The 14,733-nt window shown below is 38.1% G+C and overlaps 1 protein-coding gene across 1 annotated transcript in view; it reads right to left on the bottom strand.

The window, feature by feature from the left end:
• The window catches only part of tmtc2b (transmembrane O-mannosyltransferase targeting cadherins 2b), an 83,050-nt gene that overhangs the window by 35,231 nt on the left and 33,086 nt on the right, over positions 1-14,733 (bottom strand). The gene's annotated exons all lie outside the window — the stretch shown is intronic.

The raw sequence follows: 14,733 nt of genomic DNA on the forward strand, positions 1-14,733 counted from the left end.
AGGAAATAACATAAAAATAGCTTTATGCAAAAAAAAAAAAAAAATCCCATTTCTTTTTGGAGTCAGAGGGTACTGCAGTGTCTGAGTGAATACATGCTTTGTTTAGATTGCTCTGTTGTTTAGATTAGATTGCAATTGTTTTGTTGGCAATGTGGCCATGGTATGTTCCTACTGGGATGTAAAAATAAATTACAGTGCTACGAGTATTTTTTTCCAAATTCAACTAATTGTCACTTTCACTTTGCCCTAAAGGATTTTTAAATTCTCAATATAAATGTTTGCATATTCAATAAATGCAGTGAAATATTTAAATTGAATATATATTAACTGAAATTGTATGACTGTATTCTGATTGACAACAGCATCAAAACTGTAAACAAAGCAATGATGTAATTTCTTCTAATTTAATGGAAACACATAAAAATAGTATGTCCCACTAATTTGGTGTTTGGACAGGGATTTAAAATACATAAAATCATAGCATCATTGGAAGCAACAGTAAATCTTCTTATATACTTATCTTTAAGTGTGAAATCAAAATCAATATCATGTTAGAAATTCCACAAAAGAAAAAAAAAACTACAGTTAACCTAAAATCTACCATCTGAACTGCATCTGAACTCTGGGATCCATGTACTGCATGGCAGACATCCACTTCAATCTCACACTGGGTTTCACTGAGCTGTTTGATTCCATCTATAAAATTACTGAAGCAGAGAGAGATAGAGGTCCTGGAGCTGTTCTCCAATCAAATCAGGTGAGCTGAAACAACTCTGCAGTATGAAGTGGACTGAAGTGGCCTACATTAGACCTAGGGACTGTACTTTGTACAGGATTTACCAGAGAGGCTTGTTTAGCCGTGTTAATACCTTTCAATTACTCCTTCAGGGAGCCCAGCCTAGAGTTATGGAGTCTTTCTAAAAGCTCTCAAGATGATTCTCTGGCCCAGGGACAGGTATTCAAGACATCACAACGGTGCTGACTCATACACTGCAGAGTCGAGTGGAAGAAAAACTTTCCAAAAACCTATTTTTGGAAAGTACAGGTCATCTGAAAAAACTCATCATGTGAATAGGAAGTTCACAGAAATAGGTTGAAGAGTTCTGTTAGGCAACTGGCCGAGAATTTTCTGTTGCCTAACAGAACTCTTCAACCTTGACCATGACCTGGATGACTGAGAATCTTCATAGATACTTCATAGAAATAGGAAGCTGGGTTTGTTTTTTTACTGCAGTGGTGGATTGGTGGTTAAAGAAGTGGTCCGGAAGGTCTCAGGTTCAAGTCCACCAGGTGCCAGGTTACCACTGAGGTGCTCTGAGCATGGCACCGTCCCCACTCACTGCTCCCCGGGCGCTTAAAGCTGCCCACTGTTCACTTTGGTGATGGGTTAAAAACAGAGGTCACATTTGGTTGTGTGCAGTGGTGAGCTGTGTCACAATGACAAGGAGTTCACCATCACAATTACATAAGTGCACAACACCACCCTGACAAAAACACTGGTCTTTGTGTTTTGTAGGGACTCTACACACACATTTTACACTCCTTAAACCAATGTCTGTCATGAAGCTTTCTACCAGCTTTGTATTTTCCATCATAATCCACTCTGGGTTTTCACTAAGGTGTTTAGCAGAATCCTGTCAGATTTTTTACCCGCTCCTTTGTGTTTCAAGTGCAATTAGTCCAAAACTGAAACAATTACGCTTTCATAGGGCAAACATGTGAGCAAAATATCCTGGGAGAAGAAATGCAAAACAGAGCTTTAGAAATCCCTGAGCAGGCCTTTTTGCCAGCACTCTAAAAATTAGCTGAAAAATCAATCAAATCAAAACACGTTTTTGTTATTTTTCAAGTGCTCAGTAGAGTGAGAAATGAAAGAGGTGTTGTGGTAAAATGTGTAGAAAGAGCTCCAAGTGAAATGTAATTAATTTGTTCTCATGACTGGTCTTCATCCTCAGGTGCACATGTTTTTTTTCATAATACTACTATACCTTAAGAGCAGCTGGATAACACTGAATCTGCAGCTAGGTGAACCATCAGTTTCCACTGTCATGACTGTCTCACAACACACAGCATATATGGGATACCATATGTGACTGATCTCCTCTTTATCATCACCAACGTAGTTAATTACTGATAAATGGCCTCTCATTAGTACCCTGCTGTACATTGATGGATTTGTAATGTGAATGGAAACGAGTCCAGGATACCAATCAGAGAGAACAACCACCCTGGAAGCCTTTCCACAAAGCTCAGAATCAGGAACCATCAACCAGACGGCAGCCGTCTGTCTGAAGGTTTGATGGACGGATAGATCCACCTGTATGATTTGCTCCTTGATTGGTGGATCAACCAAACAATGATATGGCTTATGGACAACAAACACAACATCCAACCTTTTCCTTCCTCTTATCAGCAGCAGCTGCTGGGATCCGCTCCTATGGGACAATGTGGTAACCCTGGGTGAAAAACCATGATTGTTAGCAGACAGGACAAGATAACAGTCCAGCACTTCACGTCCCAACATGTAATGGATTACTAACAGATGCCTTATGTATTTGGAATGTATTTGAGCTGTCATATTTTGAATATATTTACTGACAGGATTGTGGCAAAGACAATGGCTATTCTGAATTAAATGTCAGAGTGTAGGCTGAGTTGAGCACAATGATTGAAATCTGTGGTTTCACCCAAAAAAATACAACATTTTGACATCTGCATGTGTTTCCCACTTAAATATGAAACTGAATCTGAGATCACAGAAAAGACCTGCGGGTCGTGTGGTGCGTAATTCAATAACTTAAGTTTGGCAACGCTTGCTGAACTGATATACTACATTAATGTTTTCCAATCTTTGAGTCACGACATATTTCAGATTAGAAGAAACCCACAGCAGATCACCAAATCAAAATGTCTAAAAGCATGTGTAGTAATCAAATACAGCTGCAATAATCTTCTAGAACCAGTTTACTCCCAATTTACTTCCTCAGCATAAACCTGGGCCTATTTAGTTGAACACAATGCTGATATACAGGAAGGGATTGAAGAAAGGCACGAAAGCACGATCATCTTCACCAACTTTAAGTCTGTTTTAGTTTTGTTCTTATAGCCATCTAAATATTTCATGTTTCTGCATATCAACCTCAATGGATAAACAAAGACAATTAAAAGTAAATCAATTATAATTTTAAGAACAATTATGTGCAATTGGACAGACAAAAGAACACATTTTTATACATGAGAGAAATATCTTTCTTGTTCACAGATATAGCAGTTCATAGTGCCGTCCTCCTACAGCACCGTTGGGATGATGAACAGAACTGTATGTGGAACAATAGTTATCTAGGGCCTTTGTCAGTGTAAAATAATATAAATCAGGCGAGTGCTGCGGCAGCTTCTCTCCCTTAGCCTTAAATAAATCCTAAAAGATCCCGCTGAACTGTATCTGAAGGTAAGAACGTCTGAATCTTTTAAATCTGACAGTTTATGGGTTTATCTGACCTAAAGTCAAGTGACACAGCTTGAGAAGGGTCACAGAGACAAATGTCCATGTGAAGCTGGTCTCTCCCTGCCCATGATTGAAGTTTTTAACCCATGTGAACCCATCAGAAATAGTACAAAGTCAGCTCCTCCACCTGGTGGATATATAGAGCTGAAATATTGTGAGAGGGAGGAAAAGAAAGAGATCTGGGCAAGGGAGAGCCAAGGGTGAGAAGTGGGCCGGAGACGTACTGGAATTGGGTGCAGACGATTGGCTGCGAGATTAAAGATGAGAAGTTTATATCCTTGTGGGAGCAAGAATCATAAATGAAGTGAAAGGCAGCGGGAAATGATGAACTCTCGGCCTTGTGTGGTGGTCGCTGCCATGGTGTTATTCTTGCTACTGTCAAGATCCAGAGTAAAGACTCACATCGACCACATGTTTAAAGCTAAATCTTTCAGTCATGCTTTTACATATTTTCTTCATATACTCATTTGGATTTGTCACAAATGAAAACATAATAAAAACATACATCTACTTCCATCAATATACAGATTATTCCAGGCATGTTTAGAAGCATTGATTTATCCAATTTAATCATGATCGTTACTAATTACGATCACGATCACGATTATTCATCATGACTAATGCAAAGCTATCCTGTGATTCATTAGACTAAATAGACAAATGTTTGACGGCCCTTAAGATTAAATTTAGAAAAATAAGGTACTCAGTGAAAGTCTGTCTGAACGCACATCTTCAAACAAATCTGCTCGTCGTCCTGACCTTCCAGGTCTGCTTTGATTAACCACAGTCAATGAACCAACATGGACGTGGTTTCTATGAGAACTGTTATTCAACAGTCTTGCTGCTCCTGCTCTGTCATTAAGACTACCTTCTCATATTGAAAAAAAAAACCAAACCTTCCTTTAATGCAGAGGCCAAATGACCCCGTGTTTAGGGCCAGCGAGGGTTTCCTTCGCCAGACACTTAAATCACAGTGAATTTATTTTCTCATCAGGAGCAATCAGACATCAAGAGAAGAAAAATTGCTCTCTTTAAAAAAACAACTATACTTGTGATCAGATGGTGTATTTGGAAGGAGAGAAAACCTGCACTTGTTAAGTGTCTTATATCATGCTGTAGATGGGAAAAGATTGAGTAAAGACTGCACAAACATATAGCTTAAAGCTTTTAGTTTTTAGTTTTCTTCAAATAAAAATAATAAAAATAATAAGAAACAATGACAGGCGTAAGGCAACTCCTTATTTCATATTCACAGTATCACAGTATTTTAACTATTTTTAGTTATTTCTCCACCGTGTGTTTCTTTCTCGTGAAGTAAAGGCATCACTGAGTCTCTTTACACATTAGTAACACACAACACAAGAAGACTTCACTGTCCTGGAGGACGCTGCCAGTTGTATACAAATAAGATTAGTCCTGTCCATGTCTGGATTACCAGTCACTATGGGACATCCAGGAGATCACAGCCATTTTATAGCAGGGGTTATTCAGTAAGCCCCCACAAAAACTGCATGAGTGAGATGCACAAATCCAACAATGGTCTCCAGAGCCAAGCTAATCCGGTGCTGCAGGATGATGGAAGGTACTGTACTTAGAAAATTGCTCTGATTACAGTTTTCCTCACTGGACCTTTTTTAGAAAACAAGTTCTCCTGTTTGTCACGAAAACGGTTGGCTACCGCAACTTAGTGACGGGATGCTATTTTGTTGCTGTTTTACTGCAACAGTAACTGGCCAGTAACACGCCAGGGAGGGGTGCAGCAAACACAGACATTACATGCTTGAGGGACGATGATGATGAACAGCAGAAGATGGTCAGCGTTATAGTGGTCCATGACAAAATTGTACACAAATAAAATCAACAAAAAACTCACTTTTCCAAAGTACTGTTTGAGTGCGTGTTTGTACACTGTTGAAAAAAAAAACTTATTTTAACAACATCATAAACAATAATCATAAGAAATGATTATTATAGTAGGTCAATAACTTTGAAAAGCTAAGTTCTTCTTCCACATTTTAAAGCTGTAAAAAATATGTATTTTTTATATGAGGATGAGGATCTGTGTCCTTACTGAAACCTGAAGCACTAGTGCCAATCACTCGGCCTTTTATAGTGGAAAAATATTTCATGTGTGATGAGAAGGCACTGATTTTCTTGTGTTTCGATGCAGATGTGAAATACAAAAGCTCGAGTGTTTGCAGTATTTTGCTCTTAGATTTACAACCTGCACAGGAACAACAAACAGGGACAAAGTGCCATGGCAACACGGTCGCTTTCGATGCTCTGTCCCCGGTCCAGTGAGTTACTACAGTCGGTCATTGCACACATCCGTTAAAATGTCATTCTGTGAGTCATGTGAGCCGCAAGGCCCACTAAACCCTGCTCCAAACCCTAGTTTTACTTTACAGTGTTTATCCATATTGTAAAATAAAACCAGTCCACTTGACTTCTCTGTTCTCACTGGTAACCCAACTCTGAGCTGCAGCAGCTCTGCAGTGCAAAAGGAGATTATCACAGATAGGTGGTTTAGCTTATGGCATTTAAGTACTTTTTAATTTAATGATGATTAAAAAGAATATTGACAGTTTAGTCACTCATGGTAGCTAATTTGGCTAAGGTTTGAGATTTTTTGTGGCGATGCAATTAATTTTTTTAGCATTTCAACAATATTTACCAGTTGTATATAAGTACAATTTTTTAAATTTTTTAATACATTCTGATAAAACAACTTATGTATGTAAAGGTTACACTGCTAGTCGAGCTAGATGGTCCAACAAACAAAAATAAAATGTAGTTCACATTAAAATATAGAGTGTGCAAACTACAGTAAAATGATATAAAAAAAAGCTTAAAACAGAAAACAAGCCTTGATGTCTCATCCTGATGTCTCAACACTCACACTATAACACTGTGATTGTTCAATCCCACAGCCGTATGCTTTCAGACACCAACTCTGTAGAAGACAAAAAAAATTCCCAGATGTGCTGGCATAGAAACAAGACACTTGAATGACTCCCATTGTCTCAACATCCCATCTCTCTGCATCATCACAACAACATACAACGCACAACCATTCGTCCTTACGGTAAATAAGACTCGGTGCGGAGTTTATCGTGCACCATGGTGGGATTTAATCAATGTGTGTTTTAACTGTACTGTAATTTAGTCCTAATCATACGAGTCAGTAGCTTCACCTCTCATCCAGGAGAGCTCTTCAGCTCGGTTCACAACTGAAGAAGCGATTGATTGTCGCTTGTGGCTTCACTTCACCGTTGAGATAATTATTCCCATGTGTCACAGAAGAAAAATTAGACCTGGGCGTGCGCCAGAGTCCGTTTAGACCACATGTTTGACATAAACTGCAACTCAGCAACCAGAAGAAAATATTGGAAAGTAATCAGACCGTACGCAGGAGTAGTAATGAAGGATGTCCTTACTGGGGTCTTCACAAATCAGCAAAACACGGCATTCAGTCAGTGTAATAAATCAATGATATTTAATATAAAAGAGAAACAACTATATTGAACTAAAACTATTCACAAAACATAGAGTCTGACAATAGAGTAAGGTGAAGAAAACGTTATGATGAACTTATCGTAACCTAGTGGGTTAACTCTTCTCTGTCTGAGTTATGTTGTGTTACAGCACCAGGCATATTAAATACAAACTGCAAAGTAAAAATAGAACGAAGAAGGTGGAAGAGCACGTGACCAATGGTCTTTGCAAATGGAAAGACTGTGTTTTAAAAAAAATCTAAATTTTATAGTACATTTTTTTCAATAAAGCATGCTTCTACTTAATTCTTCTTCTTCCTAAAAAAATGTATTCATATTTTATGTTTCCCCTCAATGGTTCATTTTGGACAAACAAGGTTACAGATGTGTACCTAAAATGTGTCTGGTTGTATACATGTACTATTTATCTCTGGTACCTAGACTATACCTACATTTACACCTATGGTGAATGTAGTTTGTCTTTTAATCATTATTATTTAACCCAATTCCATATACCTATGTATGTGTTTGGACCATCCAGGCACATATTGAACCATTAGTTTGAGCCGCCTGCTGTAAGACAAGGGTTGTAACCACTGTTCCATTGTGTGGTCCCTTATGATTAATGTAACAAATTTAATTTCTCTCTGCTACTTTGTAGTTGCAGTTGCGTTTAAAGAGAAGTCAAATATGATGTGGGCCATGCGCAGCCACAGGATTTAATTAACCATGGAAACAAAGGCTGACGGTTCACAGGCAGTGAGGCCATCTGACAGCAGCACTGCACACACTCTGCCTCCAGAAAATGTCAACAGCAGACCCTCCGCTCCTTTCTCTCTGTCCCTTGGCTGCCTTTTTCCCTCTTCATCTTTAATATGCTTTTTCTCCATCTCTTTTGCACATGTCCTTATTCACTTTGGTCCCCTCCCTCCGTCCTTTACCCCCACTGCTTTGTGAGCGCCCAGGGTGATGATAGGACATATTCTAGAAAGTACAGTGCTCTTGACAAGAGCGACAATAGCAATGTATTTATAATAAATCTGACTGGAACACTCTCGGAACGCCGCTGCACTGCGACATACAGTATACTAATACAGACAGAGCTGCACAAGGAAAGTGCAGCTAATGGTGTGTTTCCCTTTCATTTGTTTGTGTAAAGTGGCAGTTTGCCCATTCTGCATCCAAATGATTACGTTCCTCTCATCCATCCTAACAGTTCTGGCAGCAGTTTATACAGGGCACTGGGCATTTGATTGCTTGTTTTAAATAGGATTCTTTAAAACTATATTTACTGCAGAGATGGTGTACAAACAGAGTGTCGCCAGCGTTTAGCCTGAGCCTGAGCTTGTCATAAGGATTCAAATTATAGCAGTTCTTGTATTCAAAATATTGTGTATGAGCTTTATATAACCATTCTCCATGCCTGTAATCATCCAATTGTTTGGTTAACTGCTGCCCTCAGTTTCATAACCCAAATACAAAGAAGGAACAGTTTCCCAAACAAGTCCTGCAACACTGTACGCCCTTATGTGGCCTCACTCAGGTCTGACAGTCCCATGTAATGAGTCCTGCCTGGCTGATTTTACACACCGGTTTATGAGCAGAGACCATAAAAAGACACTGTAAAGAAAAGCTATAGTCCGTAACTAAAATATATGGAGGAAGGAGTGTAAGAGGGTTTACAATTGTCTGAAGAAAGAAACCAGAAATTAGTGTTAATGTCAGTGAGGACACATGATATTAGTTTGCAATTAAGTGAGTTGCTGTTATAATTGTGAGCCAATCAATCATTCTCATGTAAAGTAATAACTTTTGTATTCTGTAATAACATTATTCTGCAACATAGTCACTACTCGCGTATAAACACGTCATGTTTATAAAATTAAATAAAATAATATTCTAGGTTCAATTTACTCACAAATGACTAACTCAATGTGAATATTCTAGCTGAAAACGACACGAATATACTGACTGGAATTGAAGAAAGACACAAAAAAAAAACCTTTTTTGGTTATAAACGGCATCTAGTGCCACCTAGTGGAAAAGTGGTTATTGTTCTGCCTGCTTATTGCGTAGATGAACTTAGACAAAGCATATAGTTGACAGACCAATTAAGTGTAACTGGATAATTTCCCACAGTGTGATGATGTGTGTACCACACGACACACACGACCAAGTCACAGGGTCTCTCAGAGTCATTTATACCAAGTGAACAGTAGACTGTAGCAAACCCAGCTAAACCACTCGCCTGGTTTAGAGAGTCTCATCAGTGTGAGAAATGTCTTCATTACTGCTGTCTTTATAGGCTTTTTGGATGGAAAAAAAATGTGTCCATATGTATTTTCAAACCACATCTAAAAGCAAAACGTCTGGAATTTTAAAAATATGCTAATTTACTTCCCTGCTGAAGGAGAAATAAAAAGTTAAATACTACTCTGATGTCTGCTCAGAAACTTTATATCCACCACAGTGGCTGGTGGGTAAAAACCGTAAAGGTCAGCTGCTGAAATGATGATTTTAAAAAATGTATTATTATTATTATTATTATTTCTTATGCCATCTTTGTTTTGTTGTTGTTTTTTTTAGAAAAAATAAATGTTACACGACATTCTAACGACAATACAACAAATAAAATAATAATATATTATTATTAATAATATTAATAATAAAAAATAAAAATAATATATGCAAAAACTCTTAAATCTTGAAGATCTGACAACACTGCGGCCGTTTGGTTACTGTATCAATGACCTGTATATTGTAAACCAGCCACCTCATTCTATAAGCAACAACTTTTTTAAGTATGTTTTCACAAAATGTTGCATAAATCCCTATTGTCCACTTCCTGTTTCTGCTGCAGGCTCTGTGTGTGTCTGTATGTACAGGACAGGTGGGCGAGGGCAGAGGGCACTTTCTAAACCCACCAGGTCCAATCCATCACATGGTGACGGGAGCCATTAGAGCATGCTGAAGCATCTGTGAAGCCCCAGGTAAGAATGTACGTGTACATGTTTTCTATTTTCCTTCTACCTCATCTAATACACAGCATGGGGACGTGTAGCTGTCATACTGTACGCAGGGCTGTAGGACCTACATATACCCCACTGCATGTGGACATGTACTGCATGTACACACATGCTTTGAGGAGTGCCCTGTTCTATGACTAACTCTGCTCCGTCTCTTACATCTCTGAGGTCAGAGGTCACTGGCCTCACTAGTACCACAACACCTGAGCTCACACTGTCCCTCCAGACGTATTACACAAGCATGCCTTCAGCAATGACCTTGCTCTAATAGCCCAAGTGTAAACAGAAAGTGGGAGGTGTGAAAAGATAAAGTGAGCAGGTCTGACATTTACTGAGGACCAACTGGGTCCTGTCCCAGATTTGGAAATCAGTTTCCAGTTTTTGTGTTGTCTGATGATGAATTTGAACCAAAGGTTAGGCTTTAAAAAAGCTCTCGTGTTGCTCTGAAGACATATTTCAGCCATGGTTTGTTCAGGAGGTACTGCTGGTTGCAGGCCATCAACATGACATCACTGAGAGACAAAGTCTTCCATCAGTATTTCATTTCAAAGCATCGGGTTTCTGTACCGTGTTTTCAAACGTCCCTTCTTGTTATGGTCATTACTGCAGTAAAGCCCTCAGGGACAGTGGCTCATGTGAACTTCCATGTAAACAGTGGCTTCATTTTTTTTCAGTGTCAAAGTATTTCACTTACACATAAACATCACAGTTAAAGAAGGTCAGCAGTGAAACAAAGTGAAATAATTACAGGGATAGTTTAATAGAATGATTTGGATTCTTTTCTCCGACACATATTTGCATTTGAAAAATACTACAGAGCCACAGTATGTAATGAAATACAATTATTTTCTAGTCGCAATTTACTCACAATTTAAATATGAAACCCTTGTATTGACTGTGGTACATTATGCTATTTTAGTATTATTCTATTGAATATTTCTATTGTCAGAAGGAAGCTGGAGCAGGGGTAAGATTCCTGCTTGTCAGGGTTAGCTGAAAGCTCCAGGTTTAGTTCCACCCCATGGTCCCGATCCCAAGGTAGGTGGCATTAGGAAGGAAAAACAACATTCTGTAAAAACTGTGCCAAATAACAACGCGGGCTGTCTCTGGTAGCTCCTGGTGAAAGCCAACTCATTTGGTTACTAAAATAAGACTAAAAAATCCTACCGTCACATTTGTATTTCCTATCATTTCCTGCAATTTGATTCACCTTTTTCAATGTTGACAATACATAGAAATAGGTTCAATATCTAAGTAAATACATTTATAATTAAATAAATAAAGAGTCCTTTCTTTTACCAGCTCAGGGTTCAAATTGTGTTTTAGTATCTCTTGTTGAAATTAAGTGTCTGCCGTGCAGGAATCAACTCATAAAAAACACATTTTCCACATAAACATTGGCTGTACCGCACACACTCACCGAGGCCAACTTGGTTACATCTAAAGGCCATAAAGTCATTGCCCGTGAGTGGCTGGTTGCATAAGAACACATGGCCATAAATGCCTTAATCAGACACAAAGGCAACTGTTGAATATCACCATCGTAAAGGTCGGCCTGGGTAAACAATTTAATGAGGGTTTTAAAAACCTGCACACAACTCGGAAAGAACTAATTACAAACACGTTGCGTGCTGCAGACGGACACTGGCACCAGCTGTCAACAGTGAAAGTGTTGGTACGTTTGACACTGAACATATTTACTAATGACAGGAAGCAGGAAAAGTAGGCAGCACAGCCTGTTGAAAAGTATATACTGGATGTTTGGTGATATTGCTACTTAATGCAGACGTACACCAAGTTTATGTATTATTACTTATTTTCCATTAATTCTTCAACGTTTTAGGTCATTGGAAAATCAGGATTGTCATACATATTTCCAGAGATTAATAAAATTTGGGGCAAGTCATATATTGTATTGAAAAAAGAGAAAAAGCTTAAAGAAACATACTTGTTTGGTGGCATCTTTTTTGTGTTGAGTGTACTTTTATATACCTTATATCTGTTTATTATCTGTTATATTTTGCCATACTGTTCATTTGATTGTATTTTAACTGTCACTCGATTGGAGTGACAGTGACCATTAAACCCCTTCCTCATTTTCCATGCACTGCATTCTTTCGGCGCCGCTCTTCACTTTAGAGTGCTGCGGACCGTAGCAAATCGCTGATATCCTACTGGAGCGTATGAAATTAGCTGCTGTTTCACGTCTCTTTTACGAGATTTTTGCATTGACCCGGGACAATCAAAGTTAATGAATGGAAGCAGCAGATCCATAAAGGCTGCAATGGTGACACTGCACAGACTGAGCCTGCAGGAAGAGACACATGCACACTACATAAATGAGTTATGGTCTATTTAATTGGACAATTCGCCATGACTCAATTACATAGATTCCGTTTAACGTATAATGTCCGTTTTATTCTCGCTCGAATCCTTCAAAAATTATGCAGATTTTCAGGATCAGCTGAGCCTGGGATCAGTCGAACTAATTTACCAATTTATATCCAGACACTGTATATAAAATACAATTACAAATGATGCATGCATTGCCTGATTTGCATGCACAGATCACAGTCATGCACTCAGGCATATTTACTTCTCGGTGCACATGGAAACGGTAAAAGGAGAAAGAGTTTGGCAGCTAATATAAAACTTGAACGCAATATAATTACATCAAATTAAATTACTGGGCAAGTAATCGACGACCAATCTGTCGTGCAAAAAGTTTGTCTCTTGAGATCAACTGGATCAACAGATGTTCCAATACAAACAAAAAGCTGATACACCTGTCACTAATCTTTGGGAAAAAAATGCATGCAGTGATTGTATCGCAGCTTCTTTTGACTTGATGAAAATGACTGGGAGACAAAGTGGCCAAGTTTTCAGCACCTGACAGATCTCAGGAGTCTATTTATTTTCTCTGGAATCATTTTAGCTCCATAAAGAAGTGCTGTTCATTCAACCAGTCAAAGGCTAAACTTGCCTTGAGTAATGACTCCCTCTGCTCTTCATTAGTCAAACTAAGTGCTGCTTTATACAGACACAGGGATGGGTGTGCGTTCTACATTAGTTATTGGCCATGAGGAAAAGACATCGGATCAAGACAGTGATACAAATCAGTCTGAAAACAAACTACTGTCTTGCGCTCTATCATAACAATAAAATAGGATAGTTGGACGCCTTGGGTGCACAGTAATAACACCATCATCAGCAAATGTGCAATGATGGTGGTTTTAATAGCTTCTTGGCATAAATACACATCCTATTTTCACTTTTTATATAGTGCTCAAAATATTTTTTTTTATATTTTTAATGAATCCTGTGAAGTTTTCCTACAGTGACTGCAAAAACCATGTTTAAATCTAATTGTTTATAGCAACAAGTGAAAGGAAATTGGAATTATTGGATATGCATTGAACATTATCCCAAATGAATAAATGGAATATTTTCACACAAAAAATTATCTGATAATTTTTATCAGATAAAAAATTATCTGATAATTTTTTGTGGATATATATTTTTATATTTTTAATGAATCCTGTGAAGTTTTCCTACAGTGACTGCAAAAACCATGTTTAAATCTAATTGTTTATAGCAACAAGTGAAAGGAAATTGGAATTATTGGATATGCATTGAACATTATCCCAAATGAATAAATGGAATATTTTCACACAAAAAATTATCTGATAATTTTTTGTGGAATAATAGGTAGATTAAATAAGATAATAATATCTATCTTTCAAGTCACAAATAAACATTAGGTCTGTATTTTGTATGGAAATGTTCCGGGAATGATCAGCATGGCCATATGCTTAGAAGGGTAAAATGGACAAAGTAGATCTTGAATGTTGAAGATAAAGCTGATGGACACACACAAACAGCAAATATATGTTCCCAAGTAATAATAAAAATGCAATAGTAATGTTATTGTAATCCAAATTCTTTTTTTAAAACAAACTACTCTTCTATTCAATACTATTCAATAAAAAACATGTCTTGGACCAAATACATTCTTTGAATTTAAAAATATGAATTCAACTTTTTAACATTTTTACCACAAAATGTTCACCAACAGCTGGGCTGCTGTGAAATGTTTGGAAAACCATGGAAGTAATTTGAAGGAGCACTTCCACTCCTGGGCTCTAACCACACACGTATCTCTTTTTAAAGATGTCTGAGTCGTGTTGGTGGATTTTCAATCAAAAAGTTGAAATGAAACTGCTCTGAGTCATGCTCTACTCCAGCCCCCCTTGGCCCTGTTTCTTCTACTATAGCCATGTCTGACAAGTCATTAGAAGGCCCGTCTGCCGGCAGGATGGGATGTACTCCAGAGGACACAGGAAGTCAGATAAGGTTTAAATCACGAGGACAGTGTGGAGAAGCCAGTTCCAGCAGGAGCCAGTTCTCCATCTTCATTACAACACCAGGCCGATCACTATAGAAGAGATGGCGCTAGATACGCACTTCACTACAACGATTTTCTCTCATCTGTCTTCATTTCAAACGTCACCTTTTACTTCCATTCAACTAACCTAATTGGCTGCTTCAGACACAGATACTGACAGAGATATAAAGGACACAGACAACACTTCTGACAGACGCCTCTAGAGAAAAACTCTACTTTCTTCATTGATTATATTTGAAAATAGTTTCATTTCCTTTTCTTTCTAAGGTGAAGTGTGATCCAGTGCTACCGTGAAACTGCTTT

Source organism: Cynoglossus semilaevis, chromosome 6 (assembly GCF_000523025.1).
Source record: "Cynoglossus semilaevis isolate Cse_v1.0 chromosome 6, Cse_v1.0, whole genome shotgun sequence".
Taxonomy (NCBI): domain Eukaryota; kingdom Metazoa; phylum Chordata; class Actinopteri; order Pleuronectiformes; family Cynoglossidae; genus Cynoglossus; species Cynoglossus semilaevis.